This window comes from Perognathus longimembris, chromosome 19 (assembly GCF_023159225.1).
Source record: "Perognathus longimembris pacificus isolate PPM17 chromosome 19, ASM2315922v1, whole genome shotgun sequence".
Lineage (NCBI taxonomy): Eukaryota > Metazoa > Chordata > Mammalia > Rodentia > Heteromyidae > Perognathus > Perognathus longimembris.
This window is the reverse complement of record NC_063179.1, coordinates 14,350,543-14,372,820: the sequence shown is the minus strand read 5'-3', so window position 1 is coordinate 14,372,820 and position 22,278 is coordinate 14,350,543.

Here is a 22,278-nt window from a genome sequence, read left to right as displayed (position 1 = left end):
ATTGTGAAAGGCAGTGCAGTGCCCACAGGTGTGCAGGGGCCTTTGATGTATAATGTCTTGCCAATCTTCAGGTAAATGTTCAAGAGTTGTCACAGGTGAACCTTTTCAGAAGACCCAGATGATGGTGCTATGCCTGCACTCAGCCTACCCTGGAAATAAGTAATTCTCCATCAGAGCCCCAGCACCCAGCCGCCTTCTACCACAGACAGAAATCATTGTCTCTTATGTATTGCTGTCAGTAACAGGGCACTATTCCAGGAATCATTGGGGGAGAAAAGCTCAGCCAGGAAGGAAAATGTGTAAATGTGGTCAAAAGGTTTCCAGAAAGTCATTTTCCTTTCATGAAATAACATTTAAAGTCCTTCTGCCTATATTTAGAGACTTCTGAGAAATTACTATGTGGTAAATCCCCACAGCTTTAGCAAAAATCATACTTTAGCGAGGAAAATGGCAGAAATGATAATAAAATAACATGAAGAAATTGCGTGCCTTGAAGCTGGGAGCCTGTAGTTCATGCCCATGATCTTAGTTACTCAGAAGACAATGGTTCACAAATATTCTGGGCGTAAAAAACAGTGAGACTTCAAAAAATTAGCCAGGAGAAAGCAGGACACGAAGCAAAGCAAGATTATTTGATAATCCCTCTTCTTCAAGCCAATGGATATTGCTATCTCCCAGTAGGAAAGGCCCCTTAATAGGGGCCTTAGTAGTAGGACTGAGTAGGATTGTACCATATTAATGTAATACTTTGGGGTCCACATTCATGCACTATTGATCTAATTTCAAACTCAGAGCCTGGGTGCTGCCCTTTTATGTGAGGCTATCTCTGTACTACTTTGTCTATAGCTTTACCTCTTTGTTTTTACTGATTAATTGGTGATAACAGTATCATTGACTTTTCTGCCTAGGTTAGCTTTGGACCACATTCCTTAAATTTTTAGCCTGCTGAGTAGCTAGGATTACAGGTATAAGCTACTGGCATCTGGTTATAAAGTGTGTTGATTGCATGATAAATGAGGTCAAATCATTAATGTGTGTATTGTGGGGTGGTAAAATAAACACAACCAGACTGCTAACCAGATGCTTGTAGATTATGAACTAGGAGAACCAAGCAAGTCATTTGAAGTATTAAATTGGACTCTACTAGGTGCTAGTGGCTCACACCTGTAATCCTACATTCTCAGAAGATTGAGATCTGAGAATCACAATTCAAAGCCAGCCCAGGCAGGCAAGGTCATGAGACTCTTATCGCCAATGAAGCACCAGAAAACTAGAAATGGCACTGTGGCTCAAGTGGTAGAAAGCTAGCCTTGAGCTAAAGAGCCCAGGGACAGCACCCAGGCCCAGAATTCAAGTCTGACAAGTTCTCAAATAAATAAATAAATAGATAAATAGATAGATAGGATTCCTTGTTCAATTGCTACATGTTATAATTGATAAATTTAAAGAGTAAACCTGATTTATGATGCAAATAGGCAAATAGATATGTTTGGATGTAATGAAGCCAAACTATTTCACAGTCCAAAAACAGGTCACATGGGTTCCCATCACTTTGTATCACATATCCCTACATGTTTCTTCAGACATTTTTCCTATAGCCATATATTTTATTATACTTATCTATTTATCACTTAATTGTTCTGCATGCAATACTTATCAATCAAAACAAGTATTTTCCTATGCCAGAACTTATGTTGTATCCATTGTATTTGATCCGAATCAGTACAGTAATCTATCTCTATATTAGTCTTCTGACATGATGATTTAATTTTATGGCTTCGTCACACACACACACACACACACACACACACACACACACATGCACAATCGCGCATGTGCTTCATGTTAAATAACACTTACACATATTTGAGGATTTGGTAATTTTGTAATTTAGATAAAATCCAGAATCACATGTAGTTATACTGAAGAGTAAGAACAATTCCTCTGAAGGTTGATTTCCTAGGGTTTGTGCCTTCCTTTGGAAACAGACAATTACCTGGGTTTTCTGATTCTAAATTTCTTCCTTTGTGTCATTCATATAAAAGACAAAATCACCTTTTCTCTGAATCTCTATCACTCCTCTGTTATAAAGATTGGAGAAAACTTGAAACAAGTTAACATAGCACCCTTTATCCAGGCAGCTAGATAAATTTTGTGTTAAATTTTAACACGAAATTTAATGTGGTAGAAATAGTTGTACCAGAAATTATTCTCCCAGGGTATGCTTTTTGTGTGCTCTTTGAAATTACACACAGCTGGGTCAGAATGCCTTTGGAGATGTGTGTGTGTGTGTATGGATTTTTGTATCATATTAATTACTAATTTATATTATCTTTGCCTATAGTCATGAATGAAAGCAATCTTTAATCTTTTCACCTGTCTTTATAAAAAGCTTTAGTAGGGGCTGGGGATATAGCCTAGTGGCAAGAATGCCTGCCTCGGATACACGAGGCCCTAGGTTCGATTCCCCAGCACCACATATACAGAAAACGGCCAGAAGCGGCGCTGTGGCTCAAGTGGCTGAGTGCTAGCCTTGAGCGGGAAGAAGCCAGGGACAGTGCTCAGGCCCTGAGTCCAAGGCCCAGGACTGGCCAAAAAAAAAAAATAAATAAATAAAAATAAAAAAAAATAAAAAGCTTTAGTAAAACACACAAGGTCCTGTAATTTACCTATTGTCTATGTCTGCTTTTTGTTTTACAATGAATATATGAAAAGCAGCAACAAAGACTGAATATCTGCCAAGCTTAAAATTGGGGTTATCTGGCTTCTTACAGAGAATGTTTGTCAATATAGTGTGAAGTGTAAACAACAAATGCCAACATACACACACACTCAAACACACGGGTCCACCTGTGCACTTGTGTGTTTGTGGTCATATATAACCTAAGCCCCATTAGCAGTGGAATAGTGATAGAAGTAATAGATGCTAATTAAATGAATGTAATGGAAGGGGGTCAGAAGGGATATAAATGGGAGGAATGATACCATTGAAAAGGAAAGGTACTTCTTACCTGACTTGTATAATTGTTACCCCTTGTACATCACCTATACAATAAAAAATTAAAAACAACAACAAGTAAATGAAGTCTTTGAAAACTATTATTGTTATCTATTAGGAAACCTGCTTATAACCTCAAAATCAAGAACCACAAGAGTACAAAGACCAGTTCCTACTTTTTGGTGTTCCTCTTGAGAACAAACACTTTTAAACATTTGTTTTAGTTGAAGCTCATTCTCTGTGATTATGTTGATTCAGAAAATAAATAAATAAAACAAAATAGGGAAGGTCAAGTACACTTAATGGATAACACATAATGGATTTAAGGCCTAAAAGTTTGGAAACATGTCTACTTGATGAGCAAGAAATAGTGTTTATATCTTATACAATGGGTGGAATTCAAAAATACATACCTTAAAATCAAATGTAATTAAATTCTCTGTGGATATAATAGCTCTTAAAAAGGTTCTCTGTGACTACTTTATGTTTAATAGAAATATATGTTAGCTGAAATAAGAAAATATTATTTTCAATATTCAAATTCATAAGCATGAGGTTTTTCAAACGTAATTTTCTACAGGCCATAATAATAATATTATCTATCATATTAAATCAGACGATTTGCAGCCAATTAATGTAATACAGTGCAGTCAAATGTTACAAGGCATTTCAAGCACAGTCACCATTATTAAGAGTATGCAGAAAAAAACCTCTCACCGGACTTAATTTATGCTCTCTTCAAAATCTCCAATCCCAATCATTTTAAGCTGGATACTATCTTAGAACCTTTTTCATTGTTTGAGTGACAAAAAAGGGTCAAGGAAGGGAACATTCAATTTCCAAGAGCAAATGTCAAAATATCTGGCTATATTTCCACCAACTTTTCATTAAAGCTAACACAAAAAGTTCACATGATGATATAATCTCAATAGATTAGGTCATTAGATTTTTCTAATGGAATATGAATATCTTACGTTTACATTTTATCAATCAATTTAAGATAGAATCTTATCAGGAAACACAGAAATATTTAATTTTAGAATGACCTCTTTGAAACAACAGGTATCATCTTTCCATATTACAGTTAATGTACCAGATCTTCAAATAATACATACATAGTCCCCTCACTTACAATGAAGGCCTAGGTCAGTCAGAAAACATTTCCACTTTATTCTAGGTAATAAACGTATATATGATATTTCTTAGGAAATTATATCTCACTGTGTGACTAATTTATGTGTCAAGGTGGGTGTTTTGATTGTATATTATTCAGTTTTTCAAACACTTATTGTAGATGAATTTGTGAAAAATATTTGCATTTGCAAGTTGTTTGTTTGGGCTGGAACAAATAATATCACAGATTGGATGATTTACATTAGAAAAGTATCTCACAGACCAAGTGGCAGGAAGTCTGAGATTGGTAAGTACCTGTCTGGGTTGCAAATGTTTCATTCCTCACATGGGGAAAAAAAAAGAAAAAAAGATTCTCTTGGTGACCTTAACTAGGGAATAGTGACATTCATGACGACATCAACTAAAATATTAGAGACCAATTTATGCAAAACAATAAACAGCAAAGGAAGCTACACCTAACTTAGTTTCTTCTCTTGGTCCAACAACTAAGACAGCAAGGAACTCCAGAATCCTGTTTTCTGAATGCTGCAGTTCTGGAACAACACGGTGATTCCATGCATGAGAACAAAAACAACTAACCCAGAAAATAGAAATGAGAAACCACAGGAACCCTAATATCCTAAACTAATTGGAATGGTGAAAAATTAAATATTATTTTTTAAAGTAGTAGTGGAAATCCACAATATGAAATATAGAGTCCATTTTAGATAATCCCTACTCATGATGTTAATAAATTATCTTACAAGGCACATGTTGGAGGATGGAATCTTGGAGTTTTTAATAGCTCATTAGCAGTCTGCAGGTAGCCAGTTGCTACAAAGGCCTACAGATCAGAAATACACTCAACACTATCAGGAAACAGGCCAGAGAGGGAAGAAAGAACAAAAACAATACCAACAAACCCATCCAGCTCTAAAAGAGGGCCAACTCTGGATGCATGATGACCAGAGAGGAACCAGGAGACAGGACACAGGATGCAAACATGGAAGTATATGGCATAGTGGAATGATACATGAGCTGGCCTGACCCTAAGTAGGATCAGGTCAGGGGATAGGGTCACAGGAAGCTCTCAGTCCCAAGTGCTTGACTGACAGGTTCAGTAACCTATCGGCCATATGCCCACCCTGTCCCTTGGGATTCAGGAACATCCATCAAGACAAGATGCCAGGTAGTACAACTCCCATGTGGCCAAAGATGGAGATGGCCAATCTGACCTCCCTATTACAATGAAAATGATCATCCAAACTGCTTCGAAGATAAAAACAAATGGTGTGCAGTGAGCAAACAATCCCCAATCTAACATTCTCAATTCAAAAAGGCGGTAGCATGAGTGTGCTGCTGCAGCTGTAATCTCGACTGCATTTAGTACGCAACTGTCACCCTGACTAAGGCAGGAAGCATTTGCAGATTGACCCAGACTGAAGGGTAGACAATATCTGGAAATTGTCTCATGCAAATGAGGGCTACAAGTTTGGCTCAGCAATAGAACACCTACCTGATAAAGGTAAAGCATTGAAGTCAAACCCCAGTGCCAGAAATGAAACAAACAGCAATCAAACCAAGCAGAGAACAACAACAACCCAATTAGTTCTGGTTATTTAAGATCCAGGACAAATGAAACAATATAAATTGTCATGAATAAAGTTGAAGATAAGTACTAATGGAAAATATTGTTCTTACGTAATTATTATAATTATGACCATTAATTCATTATGCAAAGGGTTAAAATTCCATGACAGTTTATGAAAATAGTACTGAAGTCGTTTCTTACCAATTAATCCATGATAACATTTATATGCCACTTACTTGAAACTCTGCACAGATTTATCCGAGTTTTAATGTTGATTGTTAAAAATAGTTGTAGTTGGGCTGGGGATATGGCCTAGTGGCAAGAGTGCTTGCCTCATATACATGAGGCCCTGGGTTCAAGTCCCCAGCACGACGTATACAGAAAAAAAATGACCAGAAGTGGCGCTGTGGCTCAAGTGGCAGAGTGCTAGCCTTGAGCAAAAAGAATCCAGGAACAGTGCTCAGGCTCTGAGTCCAACGCCCAGGACTGGCAAAAAATAAAAATAAAAAAAAATAGTTGTAGTTAACTAATATATAATATTATCTCCAGCTAGAGCTAATGATAAAAAGCACTAATTCATGTGTTTTGTGATATAATACCATGCTTTAATAGACATTTGAAAATCATTGACCCATAAAAACAAAATGTAATGTAGAATCTTAAATATCACAGATGAGAAAAATAAACCTAGTGGATAAGGTGGAAAAAAGAATCCCAAATCTTCATTTGGTTAATATTGTTCATCCAGTTTCATAGTTATGCCTATTTCTATCTTTCTGCTATGGTTCTGTAAGATATTAACATCAAATCTAAGTAGAAAAATCCAGAACCTTCTGTACATGTTTTCATAATCATTACAATTTAAAAAAATATTTGTTTTTAAAATAATAAGGATTAAAAAGCCTTTCAATCTTTGGGGAGTTCCGAGGCTATAAAAGTTATTATACTCAGTTTTATTTGTATTCATCATGATTCTGTGTGCACATTCAAGACAAGTGTTTATTCTTACTCTGTGATGGATTGTTTCAGACATTTGAATCAACCTAACCACAGTGCCTAACTAACCTTCTAAGTTACCTATTCCCGAGTCCATCGGCTTCTCATCATTTAAAAAGTTTTAATTTCTTGATCCATTCATCTACTGAGCAGCATCTGGGTCAGTTTGATACTTTAGCTACAGTAAAAAAATATTACTCTGAACATGTTAGTTTTAGTATGGCCTTGTTGATCATTTGGGTAAATGTCTAGAAGTGGGGTTGCTGAGTTATAGGAGCATTCTTATCTTTAGCCTTTTGAGGAAACTCCACACTGTTTTCCAGAGTAATTAAACAAATTTACACTCCCACCAACAGTGCATTATTATTCCCTTTTGGCCTCATGCCAGCCAGCATCTGTTGTTATTAGTTTTCTTGATAATAGATATTCTTACTGAGGTGAAGTGGAATCTCTATGTTGTTTTGGTTTAAATTTCTTTTATAGCCAGGGATGTTGAGCATTTCTTCATGTGTCTTTTGGCCATTCTCATTTCTTTTTCAGAGAAGTCTCTCTTTAATTTTTAGCCCACTTCTTAATGAAGCCATTGTTTCTTTGAGGATTTCTTTTGGGGAAATTTAATTTTTTGAGTTCCAAGGATATTTTAGATATGAGGCACTTTTCTGTTGTATGGCCAGTGAAGATCTTCTCCAGGTCTGTGGGCTATTTGTCTTGCAAGTTATGTCCTTTGCCATGCAGAAATTCTGCAGTTTGATGCAATCCCATTTGTCCAACCTTTCTTTCATTTGTCAGTTGTGGTTTATATACATAATAAATTCTATGCTTTTATCAGAAAGAATTACATTGCTCCACTTGTAAGAAAATGGGTACTCAGATGAAATACAACTCATGGGGTGGGGGTGGGGGAAGAGAATGTGGGAGCAGGAGTGGGGAAATGAGGGAGGAGGTAACAAATTGTACAAGGATTGTACCCACTGCCTTACATATAAAACTTTAACCCCTCTGTACATCGTTTTGACAATAAATAAGTAATAAAAAATAAAACGGAAAGACCTAGGAAAAAATCATGCTAAGTGAAATGAGCCAGATACAAAGAAACATAAAATCTATTGTGTCCCTTATTGGTAATAATTAGCATGTTTCTAAGATAGTCCTGGCAGAAGATCACAATAGCGCAGTAGCTATGTACATATGATCACATAAGATGATACTAAGAGAAATGATCTCCAAAATATGGAAAAATTTATTTCTCACTAATGTTATTTTTAACATACCATGTAAAATTCTTTCTTTTTTTCTTCTTTTCATCTTTTCTCTGATTTAACGCCTGTTGTCACTCTATTTGATTTTAGTACCCTGGGTATTTTATATAGGTATGTCTGAATTAGGAAAGTGAAGGGAAACTTTAAAAAGATGAGAAAAAGGGTAAAAGGCAAACCAATGCAACAGCAATATTTACACGACAATATGTTTTAAGTTAACTGTATAAATGTGGGGGGGGTGTTGGGGAGGAGGAAATGTTGGAGAAAAATGGAGGACAATTAATATACTCACTACATAACATATGTAAGTTTAATCCCTCTGTACTTCACCTTGAAAATATTATTTAATATTTTAATTAACTTCACTCACTACTCAGCTCTTTTCTTTCTTTTACATTTTTTTTCTGAAGAGGGAAGTTCATTGAATTCTAAAGGAGTTCTTTCTTTGATTTTTGACATCAGTAGATGTAGGTAAACTTGAAATACACTTCCCTGAAGCAGGTTTACAATGACTAAGCTAACTGTAGTTTCTTCATCAACTGTCAAACAATTCAAGACACATACATCCCTCACCAGTAGGAAAATGGACCATGGTAGCTCTTGATAATGTCAACTACTAATGCAAGGCCCAGCAGTATTTAGAGCAACTTAAATTTTCCTTGTGATAACTGGTAGTATTTTTCATGATTACTATCATAATGCAATCGGGCAGTTCCTAGTTTTCTTTGATTGTAGAGGAGGGAATTCATGTTGTTATAAAAACTATTATCTTGCTTTTCTTGACTTTACATTTTTCAATTTTAATAGAGTGCTTATCACTTTTCTCTATTGTTATTTAATCTCAGGAATTTGGATATATATATTACTATCATTTATATTGTCTAAAGACAGTCATATATTTTGGTTTTGACTTTGACTCAAAGTGTTTTTCTGAGAGTTAGAAATGGGTGGCTCCTTGACACTGATAGCTCAGTTTTATGTTTTACTTTCCGTCTTAGTTAATTATTTTATTAATTTATTTGTCAGTGCCTATAGTAACTGTTTAACAAATGATTTGATATGGTTATGCTTTAGTAGAAATGTTCATGTTTATTACATCAGGATTATTCTGGTCCACTTATTTTGTTGTCTTACCAGATGACAGGAGTCTTGGAAACTTCAAAGAATATTTATTTCTCAGAGTTTTGCAGGCTAAGATCCCAATATAAAAATGTTTGTAGTTGTAGTTGGAAAGCCCTTATTTCTGCCTTGTTTTATGCTTACAACTTGTATTATGTGGAACCAACTATCTAAAGACTGGGATCTGCCACCTCCACATCTTGATCTTGAACTTCCCAGTTTTTCTATCTATGTGGTGCCTGGAATAAAACCCAGGGCTTCACGTATATGAGGTAGGCACTCTACCAATAAGCCATATTCCCAGCCTGGACTCTCCAGTTTTTAAATGTGGGAAATAACTTTTCTATGGTTCAAGTCACCTAGCCTGCAGTATTCTGTAGCCATTTCAGCAGACTATACTCTATAATAATATATTAGTTATCAATGATTACATATTTAAAACAGAATACAGTAAGAGGGGGTAAGAGAAAAAATAATTTCATTGTAAGAGTACACTTCAGTTCAATTGAGCTTAGATAGCATCATAAAATATATCAAATTCAACTGGAGGCATTTGGAGAAAAGATGAAACTGTTCAATATCATGAATTTAGTCCCCTTCCCAAATCATATAAAATTAAATGAAAAAAATTAAATTCAATAGAAAAGGAAGTTATTATAAGCAATAATAAAACAAATCCTGGATATAAATAAAAAAGAGTTGAGTGAACAAATATTACTTGGATCAATCTATAGTTACATTTTTATATTATATGAGGAAACATACTTGATTTTATAAATATGAAACCAAATTCATTTCTCATCAAGTTTACAATGTTTTCTTCTATTGTATAGGTTTTAGTATATGTCTTAATTCTACCTTGCGCTGAAAGCAATTGATCATCTCTCCTAAAATTTATTTATTGATTTATTTTTAATGTACTGGTCAAAGTTGACATGAAAGTTGTTCGTTCTGGTAAAAGAAATTTGCTGATTTGGTCTTATCTCCTTGTAAATATACTATTTTGATCTCCAGATAAATAAACTACCAGAAGAGTATGACCTGTGGATTAGTCTTATCCGAATGGCATGGATTAAGACTGTATAAAGCAAACAGACCTAAAATCTATAGATTTATTGGGTATGACTACTAGGAAAATGTCACACAGTCCCTGAAATCATCTGGGTATCAAACAAACATCCTTCCTAATGCAAACTGTCTTTGCTGAGATTGGTGACCTATAAATGATGCCCGGTGACTTTACTAGTCCTCATGTCAGAAAATATGTCCAGTATGATGAGAAAGCAGGACAGAAGCTACAGAGAATATTCATGATTTCTCTCAGAAAATTGTCTCTGCTTCTGAAATTCTACTTTTATAGATTATTAGGAATTTTTTATACTAGTCTTTATTCAAATCTCTGATTTGTGTCAGTTCTGACAACTTAATTTTTGTTAGCTAACACTGAATTTTTGTGAACAAGATTGCTTTCTAGACTCATAAATCAAAATGGCTAGGAAAACATTTGATCATTTAGGGGGGAAATACATAAATGTGGGGAGGATTAGATACTGAACTGCTGTCTTCCCATGCCAGACAGAGGCACCTGGTGGGGTAGATTTACATCAGAAAACTCTCATCCAGGGAATCCAGAATAGCAACAGAATCATAGGAAATGGGTAAATAGAGGCTGTAGGAAGGATTGATGAAAAAGTAGCAGTGCTTGTTTGTTTTTATTTTCTCTAATCCTCTAGAAGAACTAGTAAAAATGGGATAAATGTAGGAATTTTCATACCAGCTTTTCTGTCCCAGGAAAGTTTTTTTCCCCACTCTATATGTGGGGAGGGAGCATAGCAAGTTAAATTAAATTGGATGTATAAAGTGATATTGGAGGCTTAAAGACATATTTTTAATTGCTAGATCATTTTTTACTTCCCCTGGTAGAATCATCCTGAATCATATTGATATATATTCTTAGAAGTACTATTCAGAACAGGGTGTCCTGGTCATATCTTTATCACAGCACTCAGGAATTAGACTTGAGGAAAGAAATGACATTGTTCTAATCTATTTTATAAACTTCTCAGGAGGACAGTTGTGCATAATTGGACATCCGTTTGGCTTTTCTTTCAAGCAGTCTTCTCCAAAATGTGTCCAGCACTGACTGAATTAGTTTTCTACTGAAAGAGGATATACATCTTCAGCTTCTTTCAAAACTAGAAAAATAGTGAATATTTTTTATTACTTGTCAACTAGTGGCCTTTTCTCAAATGTTCACAAGCTTTAATGTGGTTGTAGAAACCTAGTGGAATAGGCTTTTAAAAAATTATCTGAACCCTTTGTGTTGTTGCAGAATAACAAATTATTTAAAAAAAAATGGGTAAGACAAAAATTCCCAATACTGTCTGAGTGAAAACTCTATATAGGAAAGGATAGTATTTCAGGCACAGAGCCATTTGTAAAGCAGAGGTAGCCAATCAGGGTACATTGAACTGTGGAAATTTCTGTACTTTATAAAAGTGAAATATCATTCTTATACTTTGGGTCCAACCAGCCTTTTATATGCAATCTCCTACAACAGACAAAGCAATAATAGAATCTCTAGCTACCCATGGACCCTGATTCAGAATGTTTCTTTGATTCCAACAGACCTCAGTATGAAGGATAAAAATGAAATTGATTAAGCATCCAGAATGATTGATGTGTAAGAAGATACCAAGTTATTGCCAGTTATGAGAAACTCCTAACCTACATGTTGAATAGTCTGTCAAAAGATGATTTGCTTAGTAAGTTAACAATACTATATATGAAGCATTCGTATTAGAATAACAACTAGTTATATCATAAGTTCCCTTAGAAAAATTTCACAGTAGCATATGGGTGTAAAGGTTTAAACACAAGTCTTATGATTTTTTTTTTAAATTTCTTTTTAATCAGTGCAACTCTGTACTGAGGATTGGGAATGGCCCTTGAGCTCTTTAGCACAACACTAGAACTTTATTAGTGGAGCCAGTGCTCCTCTTCTGCTTTATGTTTGCTAATTGGAAATAAAATATCAAGGACTTTCCTACCCTGGCTGGCTTCCAACCTTGACCAGCAGATATCAGCCTCCTGTGCAGCTCGGATTACAGACACAAGCCAATGGTGTTCAGCAGGATTTTTATTTTTATTATCAGTTTCTGTGGGTTATTCATGAAGTTTGACAACTTTGCACACAATGAATCATTTTCTTCTGAATCACTGTTCTTATGTGCACTACTCTGCTTTGATTCTGGTGCTCAAAACTGGACTATCTAGCCAAGACAGGTGCAGAGAGCTGATTAGTTTTATTCTTTATTTTCCACATATCCAGGGACTGGGTGAGAACTATTGGATAGGTATGGTCCTTCTTGTCAAGAAGAAAATCTCCTCAGACAAGAACAAGCCCTAATATGTAAAGTGATTTGTGAAAAGGATTTTTGTTAATCTTCCATTCAAAGGAATTTGTGCATCCTCAAATACTTAAGTACTTTATTTTAGGCAAAAATTATTTTGCTCTGGACTGTCTATCATTAATGATAAACAGTAAACTGATATAGAGTAGATAAAAACATTTCAGGGAAATAAATAACCCATTTTGAAATATGCTATTTGGTATTACAGATAATTCAAATTGGTCTTAAAGATTTGATATACACTAATCCTTAAAAAAAGTAATTTTATGGAACTTGCTTATATAAATAGAAGCATATGTTGTAGATTTTCAAAGAGCTTTATGGGGAAAAAAAAGTGATCTTCAACAAAACTCATATTATTGAATAGACTCCCAATATCATTATTTCATTTCTAAGAACCACTGCTGCTGTGACAATTTGGATTCAATCAAGTGTAGTTGCAAATATGAAAGTTACATTTTGAAGCTGTTGTTCTAGACAAATATAAATTCAGCAGATAATTTTCAGAGCACTTATTAAGGAGCCAGAATTGGTTGATATTAGCTTTACGATGTTTCTTGATTGTTTTTTGTAATATTTGCTTGTCAGTAATTACAAACAAAAACACTAATTTTAATGAATTCTGTAAAAAATGATTATCTAGAACTATTTTAATTCATGGAACACTTGTTTAGCATGGGATATTTTAAAGGAAGGTATTACTTTAAACACTTATTCCACAATCTACCAGGTTCAATCCACTGTTGAAGTTTAATTTCATCGAATTAAACTTATACTTTATAGATGGATAAAGATTTACAGTTAGAGGGGCTGGGGATATGACCTAGTGGTGAGAGAGCTTGCCTTGTATACATGAGGCCTTGGGTTCGATTCCCCAGCACCACATATACAGAAAATGGCCAGAAGTGGCGCTATGGCTCAAGTGGCAGAGTGCTAGCCTTGAGCAAAAAGGAAGCCAGGGACAGTGCTCTGGCCCTGAGTCCAAGGCCCAGTCCTGGCCAAAAAAAAAAAAAAAAAGATTTACAGTTAGAGCTCCATGAGAAATTTATATTCACTATATTTTATTGCATTTGTTGTTATCAAAGAAGAAATGTTATATATAAATTGTTTTCAAAATATAAAGCACAACGTTTTCTGAAAATTGTAGCCATTGTCCAGATATACTGGCTGACAACAATAAATCAAATAATAATTGTGGAAGGATTCAGAGGAAAGAAATGTGTGTGCATTGTGGTGGGAATGTCAATTAGTCACTGTGGACATCAGGATATAGTGAAACAAAAAGATAAATCCACAATATTCTGTTCTACCACTTTTGAGTATACACTGAAGAAATCAAACTCAGCATTCAGTAGATAAAACGAGTAAACAGCTATTTTTCTGCTACTATTGACAAGAGCCACAATATGTGACCATAAACTCATTGGTCATTTTTAAATAGAAAATAAAGTTTTTATATTTGAGATAATTTCTTCATACATTTGAAAGGATGAAATGCCATTTGAAAGAAAATATGTGGACATAGAGATCACTGTGTTAAGTGTAATCAGCTGAAATCAGGGAAAGAAGTAAAGTAGTTCCTTGGTATCTGAAGGTATGTGAATCAGACCATGAATGCTCAAATTGGATAGAGTTTAGAAAGTTCTTCAGAATTTTCAACTATTTTTTCTGCACCACTGCTCAACTTCCACTGAGAAGACCAATGCCTTTGAACTCATCTACCACTTTTGCTCTATATTGAAATTAAGCATAGCACATGCCCTTTTTAGATTGGGAGAATAATATAATTTTATCTTGTTTTTTAAGGACACCAGTTTCTCTTTGTGAGACACATTTTTCACAAACTAAAGACAAGGAAAGTCTCAGAAGATGACACAATGGTTGAAACCAGAGCACAGCAAACAGGTGGAGTTTCCAACTCAGGAGAGCTGAGTATCAGCATGTGTGGGAATTGAACATTTTAGTTGTCAAAATAGTTTTTATTTTTAATTTATCATTTGATGGCTGCATTTGGTAAACAAAGAATGTATATCAAATCTGCCATTAAGCAAGTTTGGTGTATCTTAAGATTTTATTCACATGAGGAATGATAGTCAAAAAAAATTTTTTTGAAAGCAAAAAAGAACAATGGAAAGGGATGATGTCAAGAGAAAGTGATGAGGACGAGTACCCCACAACTGTATGATGTACAGCTCTGTGAAAATAGAATAATGAACACATCAAAATTTACAATATAAGGATACAAGAGGGTATAGTGTTTTGGTGGGTGTGATCAAGTTACAGATTATGCATATATGAAATACCTAAATGTAATTCTTTGTACTGCCTATTAAAAGAAAATCTCTAGAAACATCAAGCACTTCATTTCCAATGGAATATTAACATTTTTTTTCTGAGTATTAATTAAATATTCTTGTAGACAAAGAGAAAATGTCACAATGGAACTCATTATTTTGTGCAATCATTAAGACTAAGTAAAACATGTAGATTAACAGAAAATATTTTACATGAATTAATAGTGTATATGGCATCAAGATTTTAAGAGAAAAAATTAACATGTTAAATTATTTTTTAACTTGTGTGCAGTAACTATTAAATAACTTGAAAGTCTAAATTAGTGTCTGTTATTTAAGGGTAATTATTTCTGTAGAAAAATACAAACTGTTAATACATCAAACATTGAATATTTGCCAAAATATTGTATTATTTAAAGGTTTTTAGAAGCAGAATGTCCACAGAAAATGGAAATAGTGTTTCTTGGGCACCTGGTGCCAGATAATTTAAATATTTATTTACTGAATTTGTGTAGATTGCGGTAAACTGTAGTGAGAGTCTTCTTAAATAGCAGACTGAGCAGACTATAACCATCTTCAGTGAGGTTCACTTACTCTCAATAATGGTAATAAAAAGAAAGAGATCTCTGAAGAAAAGTAGTTCAAATAGATATTAAAAGCCAGAATTAGGTCAAGACAATCACTGTGGATATTTTTGTTCAATGGTGCGAGCCAAGCAGACACAGAACTTCCATAATCAGCACATGTGGCTGGAGTTACAATTGATTCAACATAAATAGATGTCTATTTATTCATTATTTACTGCATAGAATTTTATAATGGCTAAAGGGGGGAAACATCTTGCTCTAGTAATTTAGGATTTGAATCTATTTTATTCAGAGGAAGACTTTTGACTAAATAAGGACAATTATTATATTATGCAATTCACATAAGAAACATTGGTTTTATACAAACCAATATTATCTCTGAACTTGAAAAGCTTAATAAGTCAACAAATGTTACAACTAAGAATAACATGAGCACAAGATCCTAATTAAATTAAGATAATATTTATATACACTTTCATACACTCTTATGTAAGATTTTCCGGTAAATAAGGACGGCATGATTGTTGCAGAATCAAACACAGCTAAATAATATATTAACTTGACACTTATTAATTTGAGTCTCTATTAGTCATAAATAAATTGTACATAGTTTATTCCCTAGTTGTAATTTTCAAATACTTGTATTGCTTTTATAAGTCCTGGGTGATTGAGTGTGCTCAGGTATTATCTAATAATTACTTCAACCAGTATGATTAAGGTGAATGACTCAAGAGAAGCAAATTGAATTTTAAAATCCCTGGCTAATAGCTATTAGTGTTTGAGCATACAATGTATTATGATTAGAGTGATATTTCCCTTCACTTTTGTGTAATTACAGCTCCATATTTAGCCCTTTCCATTAAATGCATCTACCTAATGCCATGCAAAATGAATTACTACAGTTTTGTAATCTTGAGGTGAGACAATTTGTCATTGAGGTCTCAAATTGTATTGATAAATCTAGATGAAATAGTAAAGGTAGTTGTGTTAAACGTGTCTACACAGTATTGGATATTTTTTCTTCATCTTGTTTAGGCCATTATCCTTATTATATAGATTTCTGAGGCACAAAAATGTATGGTATAAAAATTAACATTAAAATGTAGAGGATATTTCCAACAAAATAAGTGACAGAGGGATAAGAAAGTAAGATCAAAAGGAGTTTGAAACAAAAGATGATTTTAGACAAACAAAAACAAAGCAAGACCTCAGGCATCCAACCATGTCAGTTCATGCTTGTAGTCCTAGGAACATGGGAATTGGAAATGGAGGGGATCACAATCTGATTGTCAAAACATAAAAGAAACAAGAACCCATTTATCTAATAAAAAGATGAACATAATGGTATATGCTTCTTATCCCTGCTATTTGGGAAGTGTAAGTATAAGGATTATAGTCAAAGCAAGCAAGGGCATTGACACAAGACCCTATTTGAAAAATAATTAAAATCACAAAGGTCTGAGATGTGGTTCAAATTGTGGAGCACCTGTCTAACAAGTTCAGAATATTGAGTTCACAATCCCAATACTGCCAAAAATATAAGAGATAGGAGCCCTGGGCAGCCGAAGGAAGGAAAAGGGAAGAGGAAGAGAAGAAGTTATGAGAATCTATAACCTTAGATCACTGTCCCTTCCTTCTCCTCATCCAGTAGAATTTGAGGCATCAAAAAACTAAAGTTTAGGTTGGACACTAAGCCAGTAAACTTCACATGGAATGCAAGAGACCATAACTGTGGCTGATTGACACAAGTTCTGTAACAATCTCTGTATGATAAATAGCATAAAGTCACCCAAGGAAAAAATAGAACATGAAAATCTCACATATGAATGGTAAAGGCTTACATGTGGACTGCTACAATATATGAGTTAACACAGCATTCTGAAGGAACTGGTATCAAGAGCCAAAATGGGAACCCTCTCAGAAAAATAATAGCAAAGTGCCAAGAGAAATAAAAAATAGAGGATCAATTTTAAGCCATAATGAGGATCATCATTGAAATGGAAGTACAAAAATAAAAGTTAAATACCACAGCAAGGGAGATGGCATATAAATTGATGGTATTGCAAATTACAATATTTTTGTGTAGCCAATAGCTTCAAATTGTAAGAAACAAATTGATGAATACAATATTCACTTATAAAAATCAGCTGAGGATTTGACCAAGTCAACTTATCACCTCAAATTTATCATTCCATATCTATCTATCTATCGATTATTACACATATATTTACATATATACACACATTATTTCTCTCTCTCTCTACACATACACACACACATATCCACAGTTTAAAAGAAAGACACAATAGGTGGAAATTAAGTGATTTATCATAGAACATTTATAAAGAGTAGAAAGAGTTAACCTGTTTTTACTGAGAATCTCTGGCAGTGATTTTTAATAGGGAAACAAAATGTAACAGTTGTACCCAAGTAATAGCCTGGAAAAAACATTCATTTATTTTCTTAAAAGTGACCAATTATAGATAATGAGTGGCTTACTTTTATCTTAATCCCCCAATATTGTAGGTTTTCGAAGGTAACATTTAACTACTGCATCCTCCTAAATTTGTTCCACATCTTAACCCCTTAGTACATAATTACTTTGTGTTTCCCCTTAGAAAAGCAATTTAATTCAGCCTTCTTTTTCTCCTTTCAACAGGCCAGTAATTTCCTTTTTGCTTCTGGAGTCAGGGAATTTTTCACATATTTTTAGAAAGTACAGAAAGTGTTTCAGAACATGTAAACAAAACAAGTTGGTCGACAAACACTTGAGAACATTTAACACAGGCCCAATTTACTATAGAATCAGTCTAAAGAACAAAATTTCATGATTACCACTCACCCAAGTTGCAAATTCATTTACTGCTAAACTGTGAGGTTGAGGTTGAAAATATCCCTCTGGTGTCTAGTAAGAAGCATTTTCAAAAAGGAAAGTCAAGTTTTAACATGCAGAGAGGAAAAAAGATGGATTTACTCTGGGTAACTCTTTCCTTTCCCCAGTTTTATCCACATCGACACCCCCCCACCCCAAACCCTTTTCTGTGTGTTGATACTGAGGCTTGAACCCAGGGCTTTTGTTCTTGTCCCCCCCCTCCCTTTTTCCCTGACTCTCTATCACTAGAGACATGACCAGACTACAACCTTGCCTCCCCTCCCCTTCAGCCCCTTTTCATTTGGTGGTGCGACTCAAACTCAGGGGTAGTCTGGGCAATAGCCCTGAGCCTTTTTATTCTCATGGCTAGCCCTCTACCACTTGACCCACTACACCTCTTCCTGTTTTTGAGTGTTTAACTAGAGATAATTCTCGAGGAGTGTTTTATGCCCCAGCTATCTTAGAACCACGATCCTCAAGTCTCAGTCTCCTGAGTATCTAGGATTACAGGAGTGAGCCACCTAGGCAGGGCTCAATCTTACCTTTTGATGGTTATTTGGAGACAAGAGTTTCCCAGACATTTCTGACCTTCTCCTGATATTTCTCTGGAAGCTTCTCAGATCTCCGTGTCAGGTGAGAGACTTGATTTCCTAGGGGATAGAAATCATTTCATTTTTAAATTTTGTTTTGCTAAAACTGCCTCAATTTTCCTACCTGTAAGTCATTCTGGAAAATGCTTATCTCCTCTTGTGTCTTTTGCTAGCAATTGAACCCTGTTTAAGTCTTCATGGCAGATGGGCAGTTCTCTTTTTAAGTAATCCTCTATGTTCTGGAATGAGTACTTACCAAGACTAGATCTATGGCATCCCAAACACCATTTCCCCTAGGCCTGAATGTGGCAATTTTGGCCTCTCTATAGAATTGGACGCTGCTAATTGTTTTCTACTCACTCTGAAAATGAAGATTTTTGTTTCTTTGTTGTTTTTATTTGTTGCCAGTCCAAGTGACTGAGCACTGTCCCTGGCTTCTTTTTGCTCAAGAATAGCACTCATACCACTTGAGCCACAGCACCACTTCCGGCTTTTTCCATGTATGTGGTGCTGAGGAATCAAACCCAGGACTTCATGTGTACCAGGCAAACATTATACCATTAGGCCATATTCCCAGCTCCTGTTTGATTGTTTGTATGTTTGGTTACTTCCAAATGAAAATTTGCAATATTCATAATGGGACACTGTTCATGTATAAAGTCGGTTTAATAAGTTTATTAAATGATAGCAAAGGATAGAGATTTAGTTCTCTACAAAGATAACTACAAGTTATTTATTTAAAATAGCTGATGAATATAAGGAAATTGTCCAGTAAAATATAATTTATGCATATGCTAGCATACTCTTTTGCCATTTGCTGAACGTTGAGAATCACTACAGTATTCTTGAGAAAATGCCCCAAATACTTTGTAGGTCACAAAATATTTCACCACATAATAAGATCTTGAGAATGAGCCTCATAACCTCTCTAGCATGTAGGAAGTAGCCTAGAATAATATACATGGGCCCTAAACACAACACAGCAATCCATCTGAAAATGTATCATCTCCACAATTTAGTTACTCTTTTATAAACCTCTATTGCTCTTATCAGTATTTGAATTATTCATATTTTAATTATTTCCCCATGATTACTGCTTTGAGGAATTCACCTCATGTGGGCTTTTGTTCAATATCATGCTGTTGCTCACAGAGCAAAAGCTCATTAGTTACTTATTTTGTAAATAAATAAATGATATCGCAGAGAAAAATAAAAAAAGTAAGACAGAAAGTGCCAATGTTTGCTTATCAATTTGAAAAATGATGGTCACCAGAAAGGAAACTTAATTATATTTATTTAGTATCATCTATTAATTATGCAACTATTGTTTGTTATATTAGTTCCATACATATACACAAGTTACTATTTCAAATTCATCTCCTTTTTCTACTTTCTTATCCAACACACATTTTAAGTAATTCTAAAGGCTATTATTACTCCTTACATGCAGGCAAGTACAAAAAGTAATTCAAGTTAACCAACTCCATCCTACTCTTCTTTACCATCCTCTCTTAATTTTAGTTCCCTTAATTTCCCACAAATAACATAATCACATGTATGTCTTTCATTAGGGTTAGCCTAGTGTTAGACACATGATGTATATATACCATGCTTTCTATATCAATTATAGTAAGACAAATTGTATTTTACTGTCAAATATGTAGATATGCATACATATGTGTGTATATATGTGTGTGTATTTTGCCAAAATTTATTTAATATGGCAGAAGTAATAGACAATATGTATTTTTCATCTGATTAAATCACATTTTTTTAAATTGCAGCACTGGGGTTTGAACTCAGGGCCTCACATTTGCTAGGCAGGATGTCTACCAGCAGAAACAACTCCCAGCCTACATCACAGAATTTTTAAGGATCAGATATCTTACTTATTTTAATTAATATGATATTTGGTAATATTTAATATCCCAACCAATAGCTGGATTTGAGTAATGACTAATAATTTCCTACATATCATATATTCCCTAAAACCTTCCATATTGTGTAATCTATCTTATGCTGCTTTTTTTTGCCATTGCAGATATTGTAATTAGTAACATATTTTATAGAGAAAATAAATTATATTAGTTACTGAGTATTTAAAAAGTAGGCAAGGTTTGATAGGATATTGTATTGGATTCCATTTATTGTATAATATATTAGCACATATTCAGGAATTGTGCTTACTTTCCAATCAAGCTAAACTCATGGCAAGATCTGAGTCTACAGTCTTCCCTGAGGCCTCTATCTTCTTCCAACCTCCTTCAGACTGTGCAGTGAATCCAATCCCTCATGTTCTTAGCCATAAACCCCAGGGGTGCAATTCCATTTGTCTTCCTAGAATGTCCATTGAATTTCCTTCTACGTTTTAGCAGAAGGAACTCTACAACTATTCATCTTCTCATAAATAATGATTGTGCTTGTTGAGACACACTAAGTACATTTCTATTAGATTAATAAAAGTACAAGATGAATTACATAGGTTATTAACCTAATCATGGTAATCAGGTTATATGTACAATCAAGATGAGTGTGGGGAGTAGAATATCTCAACTGTTATATTAATAAGGTAGACTTGAGATTGATTCTTTTCTTTGTGGGGCCCACCTCATCATCATCCTTGCCTTTATGCAGAACATAATTAGGCATATTGAGTGCCTTCTAATCAAGCCTTCAGAACCAGATCTGGACAGCATTAAAATAAACAAATAAACAAATGACAACAGTGCAATGAAATTAACCATTAATTCATTGATGATATTTGAGTTCAGTTATTGCTCAATTATTTAGATTATTTCAGTTTTCTGCCTATTAGGATCAACTTCCAAAGAGAGAGCCCAAGTTGTTTTATACAGTGTAGGAAAAAAGAGAATGTAAGTGTAAAATGAGGAAAACCAGAATACTATGGACTTATGGAAGGCCATGTATTATTTAGTTTCATAATTATATGACCATGATCAAGGAAACACCTCTGAATCTTTTGAAGAATTTTATAATATCTTCATCCAGTTATACAAAATTTTATATGTGTGTGCGTGTGTGTGTGTGTGTGTGTGTGATATCATGCATATGTCACTTACATAATAATTGAGTATTCCTCCTTGGGTCAAGGTGGTCTTTAATATTATTGGACGGTTTGAATTAAGAATTTAGTAGACATGATTCAAAGTTGGTGATACTTGTAAACAAACAGAAAGGATGATTTTGTTGATCATGAAGCTATAAGGTATAGAGTATATGATGAGCAAAAGTTGCTAGGGAGTAGACAGTCATGCAATAGAACACAGCAAACAATAATATGTATTGAATTTTAAATCAGAATAGATAGAAATAATCTCAAATGTTTCCTTCTGTGTGCCTTAATTAGAAAACAAGAACTACATCAAGATCATGAGGCAAGCAAGCAGCAAACATCAGAAACCTAAGAGAACACAATATGAATCAAC